Source organism: Apostichopus japonicus, chromosome 1 (assembly GCF_037975245.1).
Source record: "Apostichopus japonicus isolate 1M-3 chromosome 1, ASM3797524v1, whole genome shotgun sequence".
Taxonomy (NCBI): Eukaryota; Metazoa; Echinodermata; class Holothuroidea; order Aspidochirotida; family Stichopodidae; genus Apostichopus; species Apostichopus japonicus.
Window position 1 is genome coordinate 19,436,760 of NC_092561.1, and position 18,714 is coordinate 19,455,473.

The window sequence follows — 18,714 nt, forward strand, 5'->3', positions numbered from 1 at the left end:
TCGAAGTATATCTTTCGAGAACCGGCTTAAGGAATCACAAATGACTTCGAGTTGGTTAGAATCATGTTTGATCCCTAGAGTAAGGCAAATATGTCACCAAAACAGAACTAGTATTGTTCGATACAGGTGACAAACGCCTACAGTGGAAATACGACCTTCCTTACCGGTTTCGAACCTCTGGACATACAATCAGCGTCCATAGCATAGTGGTTAGGGTGTGTGCATATAAACAGGCCCGGGTTCAAATCCCGGTGGAGGCTGGAAGTTTTTTTACTATTCTGGATTTTCCAACTAATTACGTTGTCAATTATATATATATATATATATATATATATATATAGATATATATATATAGATATATTTATATATATATATATATATATATATATATATACATTGGTACTTTTGTTTACTTCAACGCATGATAGCTGGGACTTAGGTTTACCTCGGGGATAGGTTTACCTGACACCAGGTAAACCTAAGTCTAGGGTCTTCTTGTTCAATCAATTTCACTTCCTTTGAGGAATGATTATTTCGAGTTAAGAGAAAACCTCATAAACTTTTCAATTCCGAAGTTACAAAAAAAAAATCGTTCATTTAAAGGGTAAAATTTCCCCTCAAAAGTGGAGGTAATTCCGAAGGGTATATAACAGAATTACGAACATGGTATATATGTTGATCCCAACTTTACACCTCGATTTTGACCAAATGCGGCTATATATAGTTCCGAAACTTACAGGTTCCTCTAATTACACTGACATCTTCGTAATTGTACTTTTTCTTCCATTAATTTGGGATATTTAAGAAAATAAGAGTTTCTATTTTAACTGGCAAATTTACACGTAACGAAACAACGCCCCCACACATAAGCAGTTCTTTCTGTGTTCGGTGGCAGGGCAGTCGATCGGATCGTATCGTTGCTATCCCAATAGCCTACATTCAACGTTACTTTATGTGGGCCTAGCCATGTAGTCTACAAAGGAAAGTGCCGCAGGTTACCGTAAACGTTGCCCATTTGAAGTTGGCTTTTGGAACTTTGGTGGAGTATATGCATTGTAAGTAAATTCCTTAAAAGTGTTCCGTATATATTTATAACATTTAGAGTAAATACCTTCATGCTGAACACAAATAAATTAAGACCATGGTTAGAGTTAGAGTAGACTAGCCTAGGCCTAACGTTAGCCCTAAATTGGAGCTATCAGTATTACTGGCTATGGTAAATCACAGCTGCCTGCTACTGCCTTTGCTGATACTCGGAATATAAATGTGATACATACTGTAAATTAAAGTATATACTTGTAACAGACTGGTCAACCTACACATTTTGCAGCCTGGTGATCTTCCAGATCTTTTAAAGTAAAGGCTTAATAATTGACGCACCTCCAAATATTACTAGGCCTAGGCCTACTAGCCTAGTACTACTATTACTATATACTAGCCTACTACTACTGTAGCTAGTACTAGCAACTATACAGCAGGCAACCATAACTTTTTGCAGCCAAGCAGAGTTAAATATTTCATGAGTTTGAATCCATTTCAGGTATATGCTGATCAAATTATTTTTGTGCATGTTTTGGGGCATTTGGAAATCTTACTCCCTAAAAATAACCAAAATTACCTCAATATAATACCACTAATCTCTGGGACCTGACCTTTCTGAAGTTAGAGGCTCAGAGCATAGCAAACAGCATCCAAAGATAATGGATGTTTACTTAGGCCTTCACTACAGTAAGCTCATCGACAGATGTGTCAATTTAGGGGTATGAAAGAACTTGCATTCGTGCGATGCAATTTTGAACCATTTCACGAAATATAAATCTTTGGGTATGTCTCAATCTCTCTGACATAAAATGAGGCAGTCAGAAAGTCACAACTCCACAAAAACAGATACACAAGCAAACGGAACACTACAGTAAAAGAAAGGGCCTGACAGTGACAGATTCCATAAACGAGTTACAAAAGTAAAAAATGTGAAAACGTTTGCCGTCTCAGTACAATATTCATCCCCACAATATTCTCTTTATGTGTTAGTGTGCATCACTTAGCCCTGTGCGTACAGTAGTAGTGGTGTGTCATTGGTTCTGATTCAGAGAACTAAGTCACACAGGGCCTCAGTGTAGCAGTGTACAACAATTTTTTGTACTGTAACATGAGTTTTTTCCCCTGCACCTATGGGATGAATCATGGCTGAAGGTAAACAATTGAGTATTCATTTTAGAATAACAACGCAATCATGGCTAAGTAATTTAGGCATTTTGATATTAACGTTATGATGTGGGTAGTGTTAATAGTGCTGAAGTAATAGCTTGATCAAAAGTATTCCTCAAAGTCCCACAATGCCTTCACAGGGTGACCTACTGTACAGTCACTTGAGCACTTAGGAGTTTTTGCAAAAAGAGCAAATTCCTTGTCCAAAATTGCTAGGTTTGATCCAGTTTTACAGAGTCCCATAACAAAAAAACACAGTCTGTGATATATCAATGGAAAAGTGTAAAGATTCAATGTAACATATTTGAAAGGATTAGAGTATGTTGAAAAACCACCAGCTATGCATTTTAAGGAAATAAACAGCACCTCATTGAACCTTGCATTGTGTTCACACTAATGAGTTATGAAATTGTTATCAGTGTCTTCATCATTAAAAGCTATTAATTAGGTTGATCAATGGTCTCACATATTAGTGCAATCACAGAGGTTAAATTTCAATCAGGTTATAATGCCAAGGGAATCCAGACCTACTTCATAAAAAAAAAATAAAAAAAATCATGGCTCCTATAAAAATCATTCATGATAAAAACCAGCATACATACAGTATGTGCAACTAAAGTAGTTTCATATTGGGTATCATGTCCAAATAAAAGCTCTTGATTGTATTCAGTTTTCATACTTTTAAAAATGACCATCTGTGTGCAGTAATTTGGTGTTAGTAAGTAACATGAAAATGCACAAGACTAATGTTCAACAGGCACTAGATATAGTTCTCATGTCCATAGCACAAACCAGGGAGTTGTTCCATTACAACTCCCTGCACGAACAGGCTATTATGATCAGAGTTGTTATGGAACAAATAATACTCCCTTGTATGATGTTAGAACTGTACTGTGTGACAAAACACTTAAATGCATACATGTGGTAACATGTTGCTATGATCCGATACTAGCTGGTTGGGTGTATAAATAGATCACCATTATGCAAACTGCACTGCACATGGTTTCCATTATGTAATAAGTTTCATTTTATGAATTTGTCAATCTGACATGTATGCTACTGTATATGTGTAGGCTGCATGTACAACTTATTGTATCTTAATAATATACAGCAAAAAACTATTGAGAACTGTGATAAACAGCATTTTCAAAGTGACAGTTGGGGATCTAAAAAAACCACTGAAAGCCTTCTGTAGCGATATAACATGATACTAAACATTATATATCTCTGCAAGCTAGTGTACCCTGCTTTGAGATGCATGGTTTAAATAAGGTTTTCACAAGTTTGCCCTGTTGACCCAACCACTGGCCTAGACATACCAATAAATAGATCTATCCATGCTTCAAATTGAGTTTTCACAATTTGACCATTTTTACCTAAATTACCTTTGACCTTCACCAAAAACAATAGGCTTCTTGTACTTGTGATGCATCTATGTATACATACCAACTATGACCAACTATGAGATCTGTCCAATAAAGCTTACTGTCATGAGAAACTGTGTTTACAAGCTAGGATCACAAACACAGTACTCCTACCAATGCACACGCACACATATGCCATCGTGAGTGGAAAGTTTCAACATCATTGAAACCATACATTAAAAATGAACTCAGTCATAATGCCAAAGTCTGTGTACACGAGTAGTCCTGAGCTTAAACCCCAAATGATACGTTGAGGGACTAAATGTACCGGTATACATAGTCTAGGGTGCATGCAATTTTTTAGTAAATGAACTGCATGCGGGATGAGGCATTGAACCATGCATGAATACTCAGTCAATCTCTTGAAGTAATTGCATGCTAAATTCCTGGGTATAACTTACATACCAAATAATAGATCAATATTCAAACTTAGTAGTGTGGCATTTTTCTCAATTGTTGCATATGCGGTTTCCATGAAAAAAGTGATAGCTAAATTAACTAAACTGACATGAATATTGGACAACATGTACACTAAGTATATATTGACATCAAATAGGGAACTGCACTGTCAAGACTTCCACTTGCAATTTATGAAACAATTATCTGGACTTATTTATGTTCATTCTCTTGTCAGAAAAGATGGCTTAAATTTGGCACAATTTGAGGAATGCATGAATGCAGAATGAGAACACCACAGCAGATATGCTCCACTTTATTGCAAGAAGTACAGGGCTGCAATTTCAAGGTCGACACAGGATATCAAAATACTGTAACTTTGAGCTGCTGGTTCATGCTGACCATGGGATGCAGAGAGAAATGGCTTATATGGAAATAAGGAGCTCCCACAAGCATATATTGCAAACATCCCTGTTGTCTTTAATATTCAGTAAGTATTGACTGTGAGATATATTTTAAATCCCTATGACCTGAAGTTAGTTTTCTAAAGTCTTCCCTTTAATATCCTCTACGTCTGATCAACACACACTATACATAATATAAATTTACTGTACTAAGTTTCAACACGAACAAAGGTGATGAAAATTTGCTGTGATGAAAGGTGATGAAAATTTGATGAAAAGGTGATGAAAATTTTCAAAAACTGTAAACGATCTAAGGCAACGGCTAACAAAGTAATGTAAGAAAGACTTTCCACTTCCCACCAAGTCCACTGCCAAACCTTTTGTTTTACTTTGCTACTTCCACCATCATAGAATGTTATCAGAATTGAAATGACTTTATGTGTAGTCTTTGAAAACCAAATGTACTGTAAATCTGCCATCTGGCAGGCTGGAATGAATTGTAGGTAGGATTGTGAAGCAAAGACTTGAGGTGTTAACACACCATCACATTTTAACCTTGATTATGATGTGTTTATTTGTACCTTTTGCAACAATGTCAATATCAAAATGTGAGGCTTTAAAAAAATATTTACATGGAATGTACTTCAGTGAAACTTTGACATATGATTGAAATGTTGTTTTGGTTCGTTGTAGGTTAACGAGAGCTGATGGAATTTCTCCACAAGAGAAGGAAGTACTGTCATCAATAAAATCTGCAGACAGAAGAATATTTTTACTGAAGATCAAAATTTTCAGTGAAAGGAAAGGCTTTCGATTAAAATTGGACAAACAACTTCTGTAGATACAATGAGGACTAGATTTATATGTCATTGCTTGGAGCCAGGTACGGTGCATTCTATGAGTTTGAATTTTTCTTTTTAGTTTCTGGACAGGTATATGACATGCAGCATACAAATTAAAATTTGTTAATGAATTTTCTTCCTTCACAGCATCATAAAATTCATTATTAATAATCCATTTATACAAATTCTTATGTTGCTGTATTTGAGAATAATTTTCGTTAGTAAAACAAAGATTTTAATCATATTCATTGCATTAACTATTATTCATGTAACTCCCTTACTTCACTGTATCAAATAAAACATTGTTTCACCAATCCATTATTCCAGTTGTTACACTGCTGGGAGGGGAGACACCAAGGTCTTTTAATACTTCAGTTACCCAATTAATGCTAACTAGATGCTCAATAATGCTTCCCACAATGGGGATGTTGGGTCTAGCAAACCTTAAGTCTAGTGGACCCTCAATGTAATGGGCATCCTCCCCCCCCCCCCCCCATGTTGGTACTGCATGTGGTATACTTTTGTTAGTGAAACTAAGAGTTTCATCCTAGTCATTACATTGAGGGATGCTCTTTACTAAACTCCTTTACTTCACTGCAGCATATTGGTAATCAACTATTCTAGTTGTAATGTTGCTAGTACTGTATTTGAGAATCCTTTTGCTAGTGAAACGAAGAGTTTAATGCTATCCATTACATTTAGGAGTACTCTCTAAGTGTCTACCTTCACAACATCATATGATAAATTATTAACAATCCATTATCTCTTTATATTTATGGCAGAGCTGTAGTCGAGTCCAATTAGCCAGAGCCCGATCCAAGTCCGAGTCCATCTTGTCTGAGCCAAATACAAGACCCCTCAAGTCCGAGCGGACTCCAGACACCAAAGATCACCTTTGGTAAAAATTCTTGAACTGTTATGATAATTATATGCACCCAGGAGGAAATTTACCTCATGCTATAATTTTTTCGGACCAGATAAGTGACAGCAAGCTCTTCCTGGTTCATAAATGTTATAAAACTACTGGGAGGGGAGACACCAAGGTCCTTCAATACTTCAGTTACCCAATAAATGCTAACTAGACGCTCAATAATGCTTCCCACAATGGGGGTGTTGGGTCTAGCAAGTCTAGTGGACCCTCGATATAATGGGCATCCCTCTTGTTGGTACTGCATGTGGTATCCTTTTGTTAGTGAAACTAAGAGTTTTATCCTAGTCATTACATTGAGGGATGCTCTTTATTAAACTCTCTTTTCTCACTGCATCGTATTGGTGATCCATTATTTTAGCAGTAATGTTGCTAGTACTGTATTTGAGAATCCTTTTGTTAGTGAAACGAAGAGTTTAATGCTATCCATTACATTTAGGAGTTAACTTTCTAAGTCTCTACCTTCTCAACATCATATAATAAATTATTAACAATCCATTATCTTTTTATATTTATGGCAGAGCTGTAGTCGAGTCCAATTAGCCAGAGTCTGAGCCAAGTCCGAGCCCACTTGGTATGAGCCAAATCCAAGACCCTTCAAGTCCGAGCCGACTCCAGATATTCAAATATGATCACCTTTGGTAAAAATTCTTGAACTGTTATGATAATTATGCACCCAGGAGGAAATTTACCTCATGCTATAATTTTTTCGGACCAGATAAGTGGCAGCAAGCTTTTCCTGGTTCATAAATGTTCAGCCCAGGCGCTCAAGTTTCAAACCATGCAGGGAGAGGCAAAATCATATTCAAACCACGACCACCGCCAGGTTAGAACGTGCTTGTGAGAACCTTGCTCTACTAAAAGTGAAATTCTAGTTACATTTAGGATTGCTCATTAAGATTTTCAAATCATCATCATTGTCATGGTTGCTACTTTTTCTGATGTCATCATCATTTGTGAATTATTGTTATTGTTGCCATGTTACATTTGCCAGTATCAATTTTGCTCATTGTTCTCTCAAAATTGCAGAGTAGAGGGAAGAAATGTTAGCTAATAGTTATTATACCATATGTTCTTGGTCTCTAAATTGTTTATGCTGAGGTCAGTATGAACAGAAGTGTTTATAATAGTTTTCCTTTCTGTTAAAGTATTTTCTGAATCATTTCATTAATTTTATATTTATACTGGAATTTTCAGTAGGTGTTGGCTTCATTGAGGGTCAAAGGCTACTCAAGGTCAGTAGAGTAACATAGAGCATCTAACTCAACAAGGAAAAGTTGGTAGTCATATGTAGTGCATATAGGTTTCTGACATTGAGTACTATTCTATAAACAGTATAGCAGAAGCCCATGTGAGATAACTACTGTAGATATCTGAAACTGAAAGCCATGTTAACATGATAGTTCAATATTGGAATGATGAATGGAAGTTTGTATGCAGGTGTATCATGTGCTGAGTGCTCTTAGCCAAGTCAAAGGTTATTTGAGGCCAATATAGGTAAAATCTGAAAACCTTCATGATCCCATACTATCTAGTATCTGACTAGTAGCTGCTTTAATAGCTGAATCTTAGGGCAATTAATATATTTATCAGAACAAGTAATGTACCTCAAAAGACTTCTTAAGCTCTTTTGAGCCCCATTCAATATTTCAGTGTATTAACTTCATCATTCTTTTAACAAATTTACTCCAAATTGCTAGTTTCATGCTCTGGCAATGAACCATTGTCATATCATGTTGCATGAGTGCTGTAACTGGTTTACAAGCTTGCAAAAGTCTTAAAAGGAGGATAGGGTGTTGGGATAAATAGTTCAAAATAATATTAACAAAATTGTACCATATTTTGCTTTTCTTTTTTCCCATATGTTGCCACTGCTTGAATAAGACTAGTTGATAGGACTTTTTGTGAGCTCCACCTTTGACAACAAGGTACAGTAGACTTCAACTACATCTTGTTGGCAACATCCTAGGAAAGTTTCAATAAGCACAGATGTTTCTATAAATGAGGAATCTGATGAACATTCCAATACTGCAAGTCTTTATTGGACATTTCAGCAGGAGGCAACCAATTCTGCTATCGTTACATACTGTAGGTCCTTCATAAAATGCCACTTAAAGAACTGTATTACTTCCTTGGGAAGGTGAATTTTATTGTCAAATACAACATCTGTCAAATATTTAGTTTCCCAACCTGTCCAACACCCCCCCCACCCCTCCATTTATCCCGAGTAGTTTACAGAAACTGGGACAGAACATTTTTTGTGGGAAACAAGGTTAAATAATGTTGTTTGAGGTATTGAGCATTTATCTATATGTCCCTTTCGAATCTAGATAGGAGGAAGTAGCAAACAATGCAAGGAAAACATGAAGTGCAAGTGGATGCTTTAATTGCTTTTACCCAAAACATTGCTATATTCATTGATAAATATAATCCACTTCATATTCAGTACTGTTATACAACATGCAAAAGAGTTATGATATTGATGTACTTTCTGAATTTAGACCATTGCAGGTGAACAAGTTTAACATTGGTTTTTAATTTGAATGTATGTAGAAAACACCGGTTACATAATGAACCTCAGATACAATGTCGTGCAAATGCATATTACTGCTAGGAGCTGTTTAACAAACAGTGAAAGAAAAATTTATTACTTGACTATCAAAAGATTCGCAGAACTCCACTCCTTCAACAATATTTACAGTGGTGCAGACTTCAAAGCAGTGCAAGGGCAACAACTGCCTATCTCTTTAAGAAATTTCCAAGTGCTTTCATTTCTAGCATTTGCATATGTTCAAAAGAAAAATGACAAATTAAACGATGTGGTCTTTTCAACATGTTACCACATCTCCCCCCCCCCCTCTCCCCCATCAAAAAAGTATTGCATGTACAGCAGTAACCCTTTTTGTACATGTGCAATATATGGGGCAGAGCCTTATTCATGACTTGACCAAGCCCTTTATCCATTTGAATAGCACAAGTTATGTCAGTGGTATTCACATCAATGCCTCATAGAAAATGTGCCTCATGGTGAATTTTCTAGCTGATAGCATGAATGTGAATGAGCTGAAGTTGTTGAAGTTGCTTTGTTCATATATTTCTGAAAGTAACATGAAATTTCATATTGATTTTTAATGAAAATATTTGCATTTATCAGTAATAAACAGAAAGAAGACATAATGATTTCTGCTAAAGTGTCGTTATCTCTGCCTCTTATGTTAAAATTGTGTTCATTGGTTGGTCCTTGTACTTCGAACATATTGCTCCCTAACTCAGCAAACCCATATTCGATCTGAAGATGCTAATTCAGACAGCCTACTGTTCTAGCAAGTTCTCGACCAAATATATTGATGAATTTGCATCTGGATGAATTTGCACTAGATGAATTTGAATCATGCCAACTATGTAAGGAGCCATTTCTTTAAACCTTGCAAGACTGTGCAAAAAATATATCATTCATTGGTCTGCATGGTATCAAATCTCCATGATGACCACTCATGGACGACCCTTCGACCGCGGACCGGCAGTAGGCTATAGTTGCTGAAAAACCTGACGTGACAGCGCATAGGCCGAGATATGTCATGATATTTCAAAGCAACTTACCAGATTGTCTTTTTTCTTCTATTTCTCTAAACTATTTGATGACCATATCAAGACATGGGGATCTCAAAATAAAGGATGCTGTGAAACTTTAGAGCAGCTTACAAGGCCTGGGAAGTGTTATTTCCAACGATCTAGGAGGTCTTTATAGCTGAAAATTTCCCGTATGCTGAGCGCCAACCCATATGGTGGCACTCCACTCAGGTAGTAACAAGACGCCCTCTCAGGAATTGTTCAAGCCCCCCCCAAGCGCCCACCCCCTCCACTGGACCAATCCTGGCTACGTCACTGCATGTACCACAGGTTTATCTGATATCAAAGTGAAAGCGGCTTTCCACAAGAATAAAGAAAGCATATCTACATTTTTGTGTAACACCTACACAACTCAATCCCCACACAAACAAGACTACCTACGTATAGTTTTCATTGAGGATTCCAATAATTCCTGCAATTTCCTACCAATAACATATGGAAAGTCACTCCTGTTATCGTGGCGGAGCTAGGGGTATTGGTAAGAGGGGGTGAGAATGGTCTGTATGGGCGCTTTCGACTTTATCTAAGCGGAGCGCCACCACAGGTTGGCGCAGAGCGTACAGAAATCTTTTGAGTAAAGATACTCCCTATATCGCCGGAAATGACCCTTTCCGGGCCTTGCTAATTTGCAGATAAACGAAGAATAAATAGGTGTTATCGCCAACAAAATGTGACAAATGTCAATAGGTAGATGAGAGCGCCATAAAAAAAGTCAATACTCGCGAATAAGTAAAAAAAGTGATCAATAGCTGAAAAGGGCGCCAGCAGTCCATATTAGTCCGTTGAGGGGGGGGGGGGCATCCGCCCCCTGACTGTATTGACGCTCCGTCACTGTTGGGAGCTCAGTGTAGGAAGAGAAGGGGGAGAGGGAGGGTATTTTTTAACGGTTTGGGTGAGCGTCTGCAATGATTCGTAATGACATGTTATCACAAGCGTTCAACATGCTCAGATAAAAAGAATGAATGAGGAGGAATTCATATCACTTTTTAATCATTTTTTGAAACAAATTGAGCGAATTGATCGCTAGTAATCTTGAAATTGGTTTTATCACGGTCATTGTCATGTTTCTCATATGTACCTTTCTCATATAAAAGAATTCTGTACGTAATGTTATCAGAAATACTTTTAAAATGACACCAAAGAGATTAAAAATTCTTTTCGAATTTGTTAATAAAATTGTCTTTTAAGAGACACCGTAGACACGTTGCTCGGTTGGGTTTACTGCAATAGTGGCAAATGGAGACCAATATCCGCACTTAGTGGACCTAATGTTATAGTCGTGCATTGACCTTGAACAGAGGGGCCTACCGTGAAAACGTACGGAAAATTTATCCTTTTATATCTCAGCGAGACAATACCACTGGATACAATAATACGACTCAAAAGTCCTTAGATGTGGTTATCATAACAATCACAATAAAAGATATGTATGAAAAGCAGATTAAAGATATGATGGAAACTCAAATGTGGACCAAAAAACGATGTCCCTACGGATGCCGTTTAGTGACATTTACATAATTTGTGTGTAGTAGGTTCCGTAGCTCTTTTGTGGAAAAACTTTGTTATATGCTTAAAGTTGGTAGTTCATCCATGCTTTAGATTAATGAGAGACATAGATCATCACGTTTTATGAGGAGGGAGGCTATTTTTAAAAATCTGGGTAATAGGTACTGTAACTCTTTTCTTGGAGAAAGCTTGGAATAGGCGGATATAAGGAAGAAAGTTTCGAGTTCCTTCCACGCATTAGATAAATGAGGGACCTAGTTCATCACGCTTTGCGAGGATATCTCATATATTAGGTGTAAGAGAAGCGGTGATTGTAAGGAAGGGAAGGGGAGAATGGGGGGGGGGTAAATGATGTTACCAGGGGGACCTAATAATTTGTCCTAAATGAGATTTAAAAAATTCATTAATGTAAGTAAATTTCATTACTGCCTGCTCTCGCTGATTTCTTTTAACCCTATAGAGCGGAGTGTGTGAGGTGAAGAAGGGTAGGGCAGGATGGGGGAGGGATGATAAATGACGATGTAACCAGGGGGCTGATAATTCGTTCAATAAGAGATTTGAAAATATATATATATATAGCCTATATATGTAAGTTTATATCATTACTGCCTGCTCCCATTGATTTCTTTGAAACCTAAGTTTCGCTTATCGGAAGACTATACGCCGATAATACAATTCTTTAACAAGGAGATGCTTCTAATTTATTAGACTGTGTAACTTTCACTAATCTATTTGGAAAAAATATGCTTTTAAGTTGAAAGACTCAGTAAGGATCAATTAAGTAGAACAAAGATCGTTGCGTGCTGCGTGTAACGATGAAGTTTCCTACATTGGGATGGAAGAGTATCAGGGAGTGTAAGATTGAGTGGGAAATTAAATGACGGTGTAACTGAGAAATTAAAGAAAATCTTAGTGATAAAATCATTATTGCTTGCTCTTTGCTGATTTAACATTAGAATAAGTGTCCCTAATCATTATATATTCCTTTAACATACGAGGTTCGGTTGGGGAAGGTGGGGGGGGGGGGGGACACTAGACGGATTGACGGGGAAAAAGATTAGGAGCCAGTGGCGAAGCTAGGGATATTGGTCAGAGGGGCGAGAAAGGTCTGTACGGGCGCTTTCGACTTTATCTAAGCGGAGCGCCACCACAGGTTGGCGCAGAGCGTACAGAAATCTTTTGAGTAAAGATACTCCCTATATCGCCGGAAATGACCATTTAGGTATAGGTGTCATCGCCAGCAAAATGTGACAAATGTCAATAGGTAGATGAGAGCGCAATAAAAAAGTAAATAATCGCGAATAAGTAAAAAGTGTTGAATAGCTGAAAAGGGCGCCAGCTTCCCATTTGAGTCCGCCCCCCCCCCCCGCCTAACTGTATGGACGCTCCGCCACTGCCTGTTATGACATTAGAAACAAATACTGATATGAGATGAGTGTGGTATATATACCTACTGACAACTGATAACAGTATTATAGTGCATGTTCTAGCCTTTTGACATCGTATGAATCTAGCAGACAACGTACAGGTACCGTCTGGTACCATTATCCGTTTTGAGTGATATTTAGGGGTTCTAGGACAAAATCCCCCCCCCCCAGACAATATCCCACTGACCCATACAAAGCCTGCCTGCAACAACCAGCGATGGCACAGGTGTGACAGTCAAGGCATGGGACATTGTACTGGTTAGGATACCGTTCAGGGGATTGGTCAGGGGACTGGTCAGGGTACTAGTGAGGGTACTGGCGAGTGTAACTGTGAGGGCTCCTGTTAGGGTACCGGTTAAGGTACTGGTCATGTGACTGGTTAGGGTACCGGTCATCATACTGGTCACTCTACCAGTCAGGGTTCCACTCAGTGTACTGGTTAGGGTACTGGTCAGGATACCAGTCCGGATACTGGTCCGGAGTTCATTGAGGGTAATTGCAAGGCTACCTGTTAGTGTGGCCATGGGATATAGCTCCATGGTGTGACATTTAAGGGACCGGTCAAGGTACTGGTCAAATTACTGTTTATTGTACCAGTACTAGTAAGGGTACGTGTCAGAGTATGTGTCAGGGTGCCTTTCAGGATACCAGTTGGGAAACCGGTCGAGGTACCGGCCGGGGTACAGTCCAGGGTACTGGTCAGGGAGGAGTACCGGTGGGGGTAACTGTCAGGCTCACTATTAAGGTACCGGTCGGGGTATGGTCGGAGTACTGGTCCGGGAACCACTGAGAGTACCAATGGAAATACTGGTGAGGGTACCGGATGACGTTACTGGATGACGATACCGGGGACCGGGATGACGCATTTTTGTAAAGAATTGATGGGATTTTTTATAGCTTGGGGAGATTTTGGCTTGGGTGGATTTTGTCCTAGGGGGATTTTGTCCAGGGGGATTTTGGTTCTGGGGGATTTTGTCCTAGGGGGACTTTGTCTGGGGGATTTTGTCCTGTCACCCTATTTAGGTATTAGTATTGGACCAAAAACAGTATTAATGTCGGCACAAAACAAACGTTAAAGAAAGCTCAAATGTTGTTTGTCCATCTCTAACATCCCTGGTGGAACCATGGAAATATTTGAAAATGTCAGCACTGTGGCAAGTCCCCAGACATTTTGATATGTTACCATTATAGTTAACAAATTGGGTAAGCCTGTTCAGGGAATGATGATAAGCAGCCCCTCCACTTTTATGTTTTTGACAAAATACTATACACTCAAAGCCAGATTTTTAAAGCAAAAAAATTACGGCTCAGGAACTAATGGTATACTGGCAGTTTTGAACTAAAATTGACAGTGAATATTACATGAATTTCATCAGAACATAATTTAAGTAATGTATAAATGCATGCGCAGTTGCAACTGTTCACTGTATGTTTATTTTTTTTTCACTCCTCAGAGGAATACTGCTACAAACAGTCAAACAACAAACAATTTTCAATTGATCAGGAATACAACAGAAAGTGTCCCTTTCTGTACACTACTGTACAGTATACTGTGTTGCTGACTCAAAACATAAACAGAGATAGAGGCAGTGAATGTGATTGCTTAAAATTCATCAAAAATTGTTGACGATTTGCTTTTTTAAACTTCTACCCAGAAATCTGGCTTATTACCAAACACATACAGTAGTGGAGATTAGCATTATATTAAAAGACGAGGCACAATAAAAATTGTACAATCATATTCAAGCAGTTGATTGTATTTTCAATCCCAGTTTATATTTTCCACAAGATTTATTTCACATAAACCAGGATACTAGCACTATTACATGACCTCAATTTACTGACCTCTCTCAAACATGAGAAACATTTTGGGAACTAACTTATACCTCAAGTATTTATCTAGACTTACCAGTATAGGCTGTATCTAATACCGTAACCAATGCAAATTACCACAATATCATGGAGTTTCCATGCTTGGAGGGACAAAATTATACACAATACCCCTGGATTGCACAATTTCATACCTATAGTTACAAATGTTGTGGTTTTACAGTATGTTTCATTGGGCTGCACTAGGTTTCCATGACATTGGTGCTAGTTGCATGTGCCTTTGCTGTATTTACTCCCCTCAATTTTGAGGGGAAATAATTTAATTTTGTTTAAAGAATAAACTGGTTCTTGGTGTAATAAAAGACCACAAGCTTTCAGTAATTAAGTCAGGCCTAACATTGTAAACTTTTCCCATAGCATAACCCCTGAACCCCACTTGTAGAATTGTGAAACTGTGGTTCAGAAACAATGCAGTGTACCCCTGGAGATTTTGAGGGATAAAAGTTTGAAAGATTTTTATAATAGTAATCTGCTTAACAAATACCCTTAGTCCTGCACAAGTATCTGTGTGGTGGTTGTTGAAAATTACTGTACTATGGCTTGCTGATCTTGCTTGGAATACAAAATTAAAACATCTTAAAACATGAGAAATGCATTTAAGAACAGTTAAAGCAAGGTAAGGCAGCAAAATATCCAGTAACCTCAACACTTAAGCATCAGGACCACTTCAGTTGTATAACAAGTTCCATGTTCTTGACAAGCAGCTGCAAATGTTCCCTAATACTTACAAAAACATGTAGTGCCACAATGTCACCAAACTAAAATATTTCAAGAAGTACTGTACATTGCAAAAGAATGAGTCCATTTATACAGTTAAATATGTAGAAGACTTCCCATGAAGACTGGTCTGCATTCTCTTGGTTCTGTCTGCTTGAAGCTTATAATATTAATTTCCTCTATCTTTTATATGGTGTAACAGTGTAACATATCCTGGAACTAGTTAGTTTTCTGTTACTGCTACTACATTACTGTGCCAATCCAACAACTATTCCCAGCAACTTCCTAACTCCATTGAAAGATGTGCTGTGTCCCAGAGGATATACATGAGATGTGTGAATCTACTTCGCGATTTACAGGACATACTTTTGCTTTGCTTGGCATCGGCTTCTATGCAAGCTTTTAATTGATAAGCCCAACAAGGAGCTACTGTATACCACTATGTACAGCATGATGAAAAGCTTGGTTGATGATTGTATTCACCCCACTGTAAACTGTGTGATAATCTTGCCTGGCATTTCTAATTAGAGCATATCCTTTGCTGTATTAGCCTGTAGATCTATCCATCTGTTGGTACAAAAAGAAAAGCTTTCTCTTAAAGATATGCTGATTTGGTCCCAATTATAGCACGCGCAATATAGCTTGGAATGTTTTGCGATTACCGAATAGACCTCACATGACCTCACACTCTACAAATGAAGAAAACAATGAACTGCTTTACAAAACTAAATCTCCTGTAATTCAGCCAATATTTTAATCATCTCACAACCTTTCATATATACTATTTTCACTGTAAATTTCAATTCGTTTATCCATCCCATTTTGGGCCCATTAATTCTTGATTCATCTTGCCTTGTATACAACATTACACATTTTATTTATGCAGCCATGCATTCAATTGGAGCTGAAACAGCTCCCTACCATAGCAAGTGCTTTTAAAAGTTGCAAGTCATTCAAGCTTTACCAATTGTAAAGATTTCAAAATTTAAATATGCATGTACATTTTATGTGGACCTAGCCTGACAATTTGGTGTTGTCTTGCATTGACCTTTAAGATTAAAAACCAGTGAGTGGATATAGCTCTAGTGTAGTTAAATACTATGGAGATAGAGGAAAAGATACCACCACATTAACCAGATCATACAAAAGTTTTCATCCCTTCTGATTGTTTCTTTCTTCATTCCATAACTTTGGAATAAATTACCTCAGATGTTACTCGTATTTGAGATAATAGAGTCCTATGGTATCAAGTTTATGCGATGTCAAACCTACAGAATATTAACTTACTTTTTGGTTAATTCAGAAAATATCTTCCATTTTGCTGTCAATGATGCAGTAGGTCACCACATCAGTCTGTCCCAGACGGCATCTGTGCTCTAGCTATGATTGCTGTCGTTCCAACATTGACTTTTTCACTGCATGGCAGCTACATCGTACAGTGTTATTCCCCTGGATAGTGGGCTGTTGTCATTCATCTTGAGATTGAGAATGTTGATCATCAAATTTGTCTGAGAAAACATTAACAGTGCCAATCAAATAAATATCAAATGGTCAGAGTGTAGATGTGCATTATTTCAATTTTTATTGTACACTTCTCTCCAATATATTTTGGGCCAATACAGAGCTCAGATCTTAAACACTGAATATTGCACATTTAGTCAACTTGGTATTACTTATGGATCTAAATAGACTTAACAAAATGACTTACAGTATATGCAAGGGAGGGGATAGAAGGCTTTATCAAAATTTTGTGTTATATAGATTTTTGGAGGATGTTAACTTTTAATTAGGTGCACTCAGCTTTTGTAATAGTTACATTATGGAAAGGTACTGACTCAATAACCTTTTGGATGCATGGCATTGTTATTTTGTACAAATTTTGGCTAGTTATAAATAAGACACTTGAAACACAATGCATCACTTGAGAGACTTACAGTAGATTAAAGGTATTCTGCATTGGAATTTTTGAAAAGTTCTAGCAATTATAGCATCTTTTATTCAATACAGGCTACTTGTAAGTTACATTTGCATGGTGACTTCAGTCTATAATAATCTAGGCATAGCTACTGTACAGTATAGTAAAGGCTTCATAATTGACGCACCCCCGTAATTGACGCACCTTAAATTATTACTAGCAATGGATGTGTACTAAGGCCTACACTACAGTTAGCTTATCGACGAATGTGTCAATTTAGGGGTATGAAAGAACTTGACACGGCAGACATTTTGTGGTCAAATTCTGCTCAATTGTACGGTGCATAAGCACAGAACCTTAAATATTTTGAGATTAGAACATTTCTGAGGAACTACACATATGAAAAACACATACAGTTGAGTAATTTGGATTTTTCCTTGATAGATATCATTGATCAAATCCTTAAGTGCGTCAGTTATAAGCCCACCATGCTACAGTATCTGGTAATGATTAGGGCAATGTACAGTAACATAATTGTCCAGCAAAATCTAAGGCCATATATGATACATACATGCACAGTAGGCTAAGAAATTAAGCTGACCTACTTGAAATCTAATTTCTCTGGCAGTTGGTATTAATTTGTAGCTCAAACTACAGACCAGTTTACCCTTGACCCAATCCTAAGGTAGTGTTAGGACTTGGACTATGGCCCTAGGCTACAGCCGAACGTAGGCTAGGCCTTACAAGTTTTAGGCTAGAAGCTAGTCTAGACTATAGTATTGAAATATGGGTATGAACAAAATAACGTGAAGCTGTATGCAACAACGTTACAATATCAACGTTATTAATATCACCAAACTTAATTTACTAATCTCATTGGACCTTACCTGAAGTTGTTGGTGAGACGTTTTCGTTTTAACGGTACTTTTTTAAGAAAAAGTCAACAAGGAAAGAACCTGGGCACGAAAACCAAACTACCCGGCGAACGACTGACCCGATCTCAAGCCCAGTCCCTTGCATCGAGAGGAAACAGATACTACACATCATCTTATATTAGCCGAAACTGTTATTGGGTTGCATGCAATGCAGCCTACGGGTATGCTTTAGCGTTAGCCCTGGCGTATACAGTGTACACAGTGTAGAGCGTATACACTGAATACAGGCTACTGCCGCTGTCAAGAAAACTACGGATGCCTGTACGTCAGGTCAACTTATATACCAACTGGGGGATATACTTTGAGAGCAAGACTTAGGTTTACCGTAAGGGTTTGACCAATTGGATTTTTCCTTGCCAAATGACCCAAAAAGTAGGTAGCAACTTATAACGACTAATATGCAGTCCTAGTACCATAAGGTATACTGATGTAAAATTTCAAGTTGATCCAATCATTTCACCTCAGGTAAACCTAAGCACCAACTTGGAGAAG

At 37.7% G+C, this 18,714-nt stretch overlaps 2 long non-coding RNA genes across 3 annotated transcripts; one reads left to right on the top strand and one right to left on the bottom strand.

Moving 5' to 3' along the window:
* The first annotated feature begins 397 nt into the window (after positions 1–397).
* LOC139970330 (uncharacterized) lies at positions 398–9,369 on the top strand. Of its 2 annotated transcripts, XR_011794121.1 has the most exons (5): positions 398–1,055; positions 4,267–4,518; positions 5,126–5,315; positions 6,057–6,172; positions 6,724–9,369. It is a non-coding gene; the product is annotated as an uncharacterized lncRNA (long non-coding RNA). The 2 variants fall into 2 exon arrangements; XR_011794122.1 differs by lacking the exon at positions 6,057–6,172.
* Positions 9,370–14,140: 4,771 nt separating this feature from the next.
* On the bottom strand, positions 14,141–18,714 carry LOC139970340 (uncharacterized). Its single transcript, XR_011794123.1, has 3 exons — positions 18,175–18,714; positions 16,660–16,880; positions 14,141–15,939 (listed from the first exon to the last, which is right to left on the bottom strand). It is a non-coding gene; the product is annotated as an uncharacterized lncRNA (long non-coding RNA).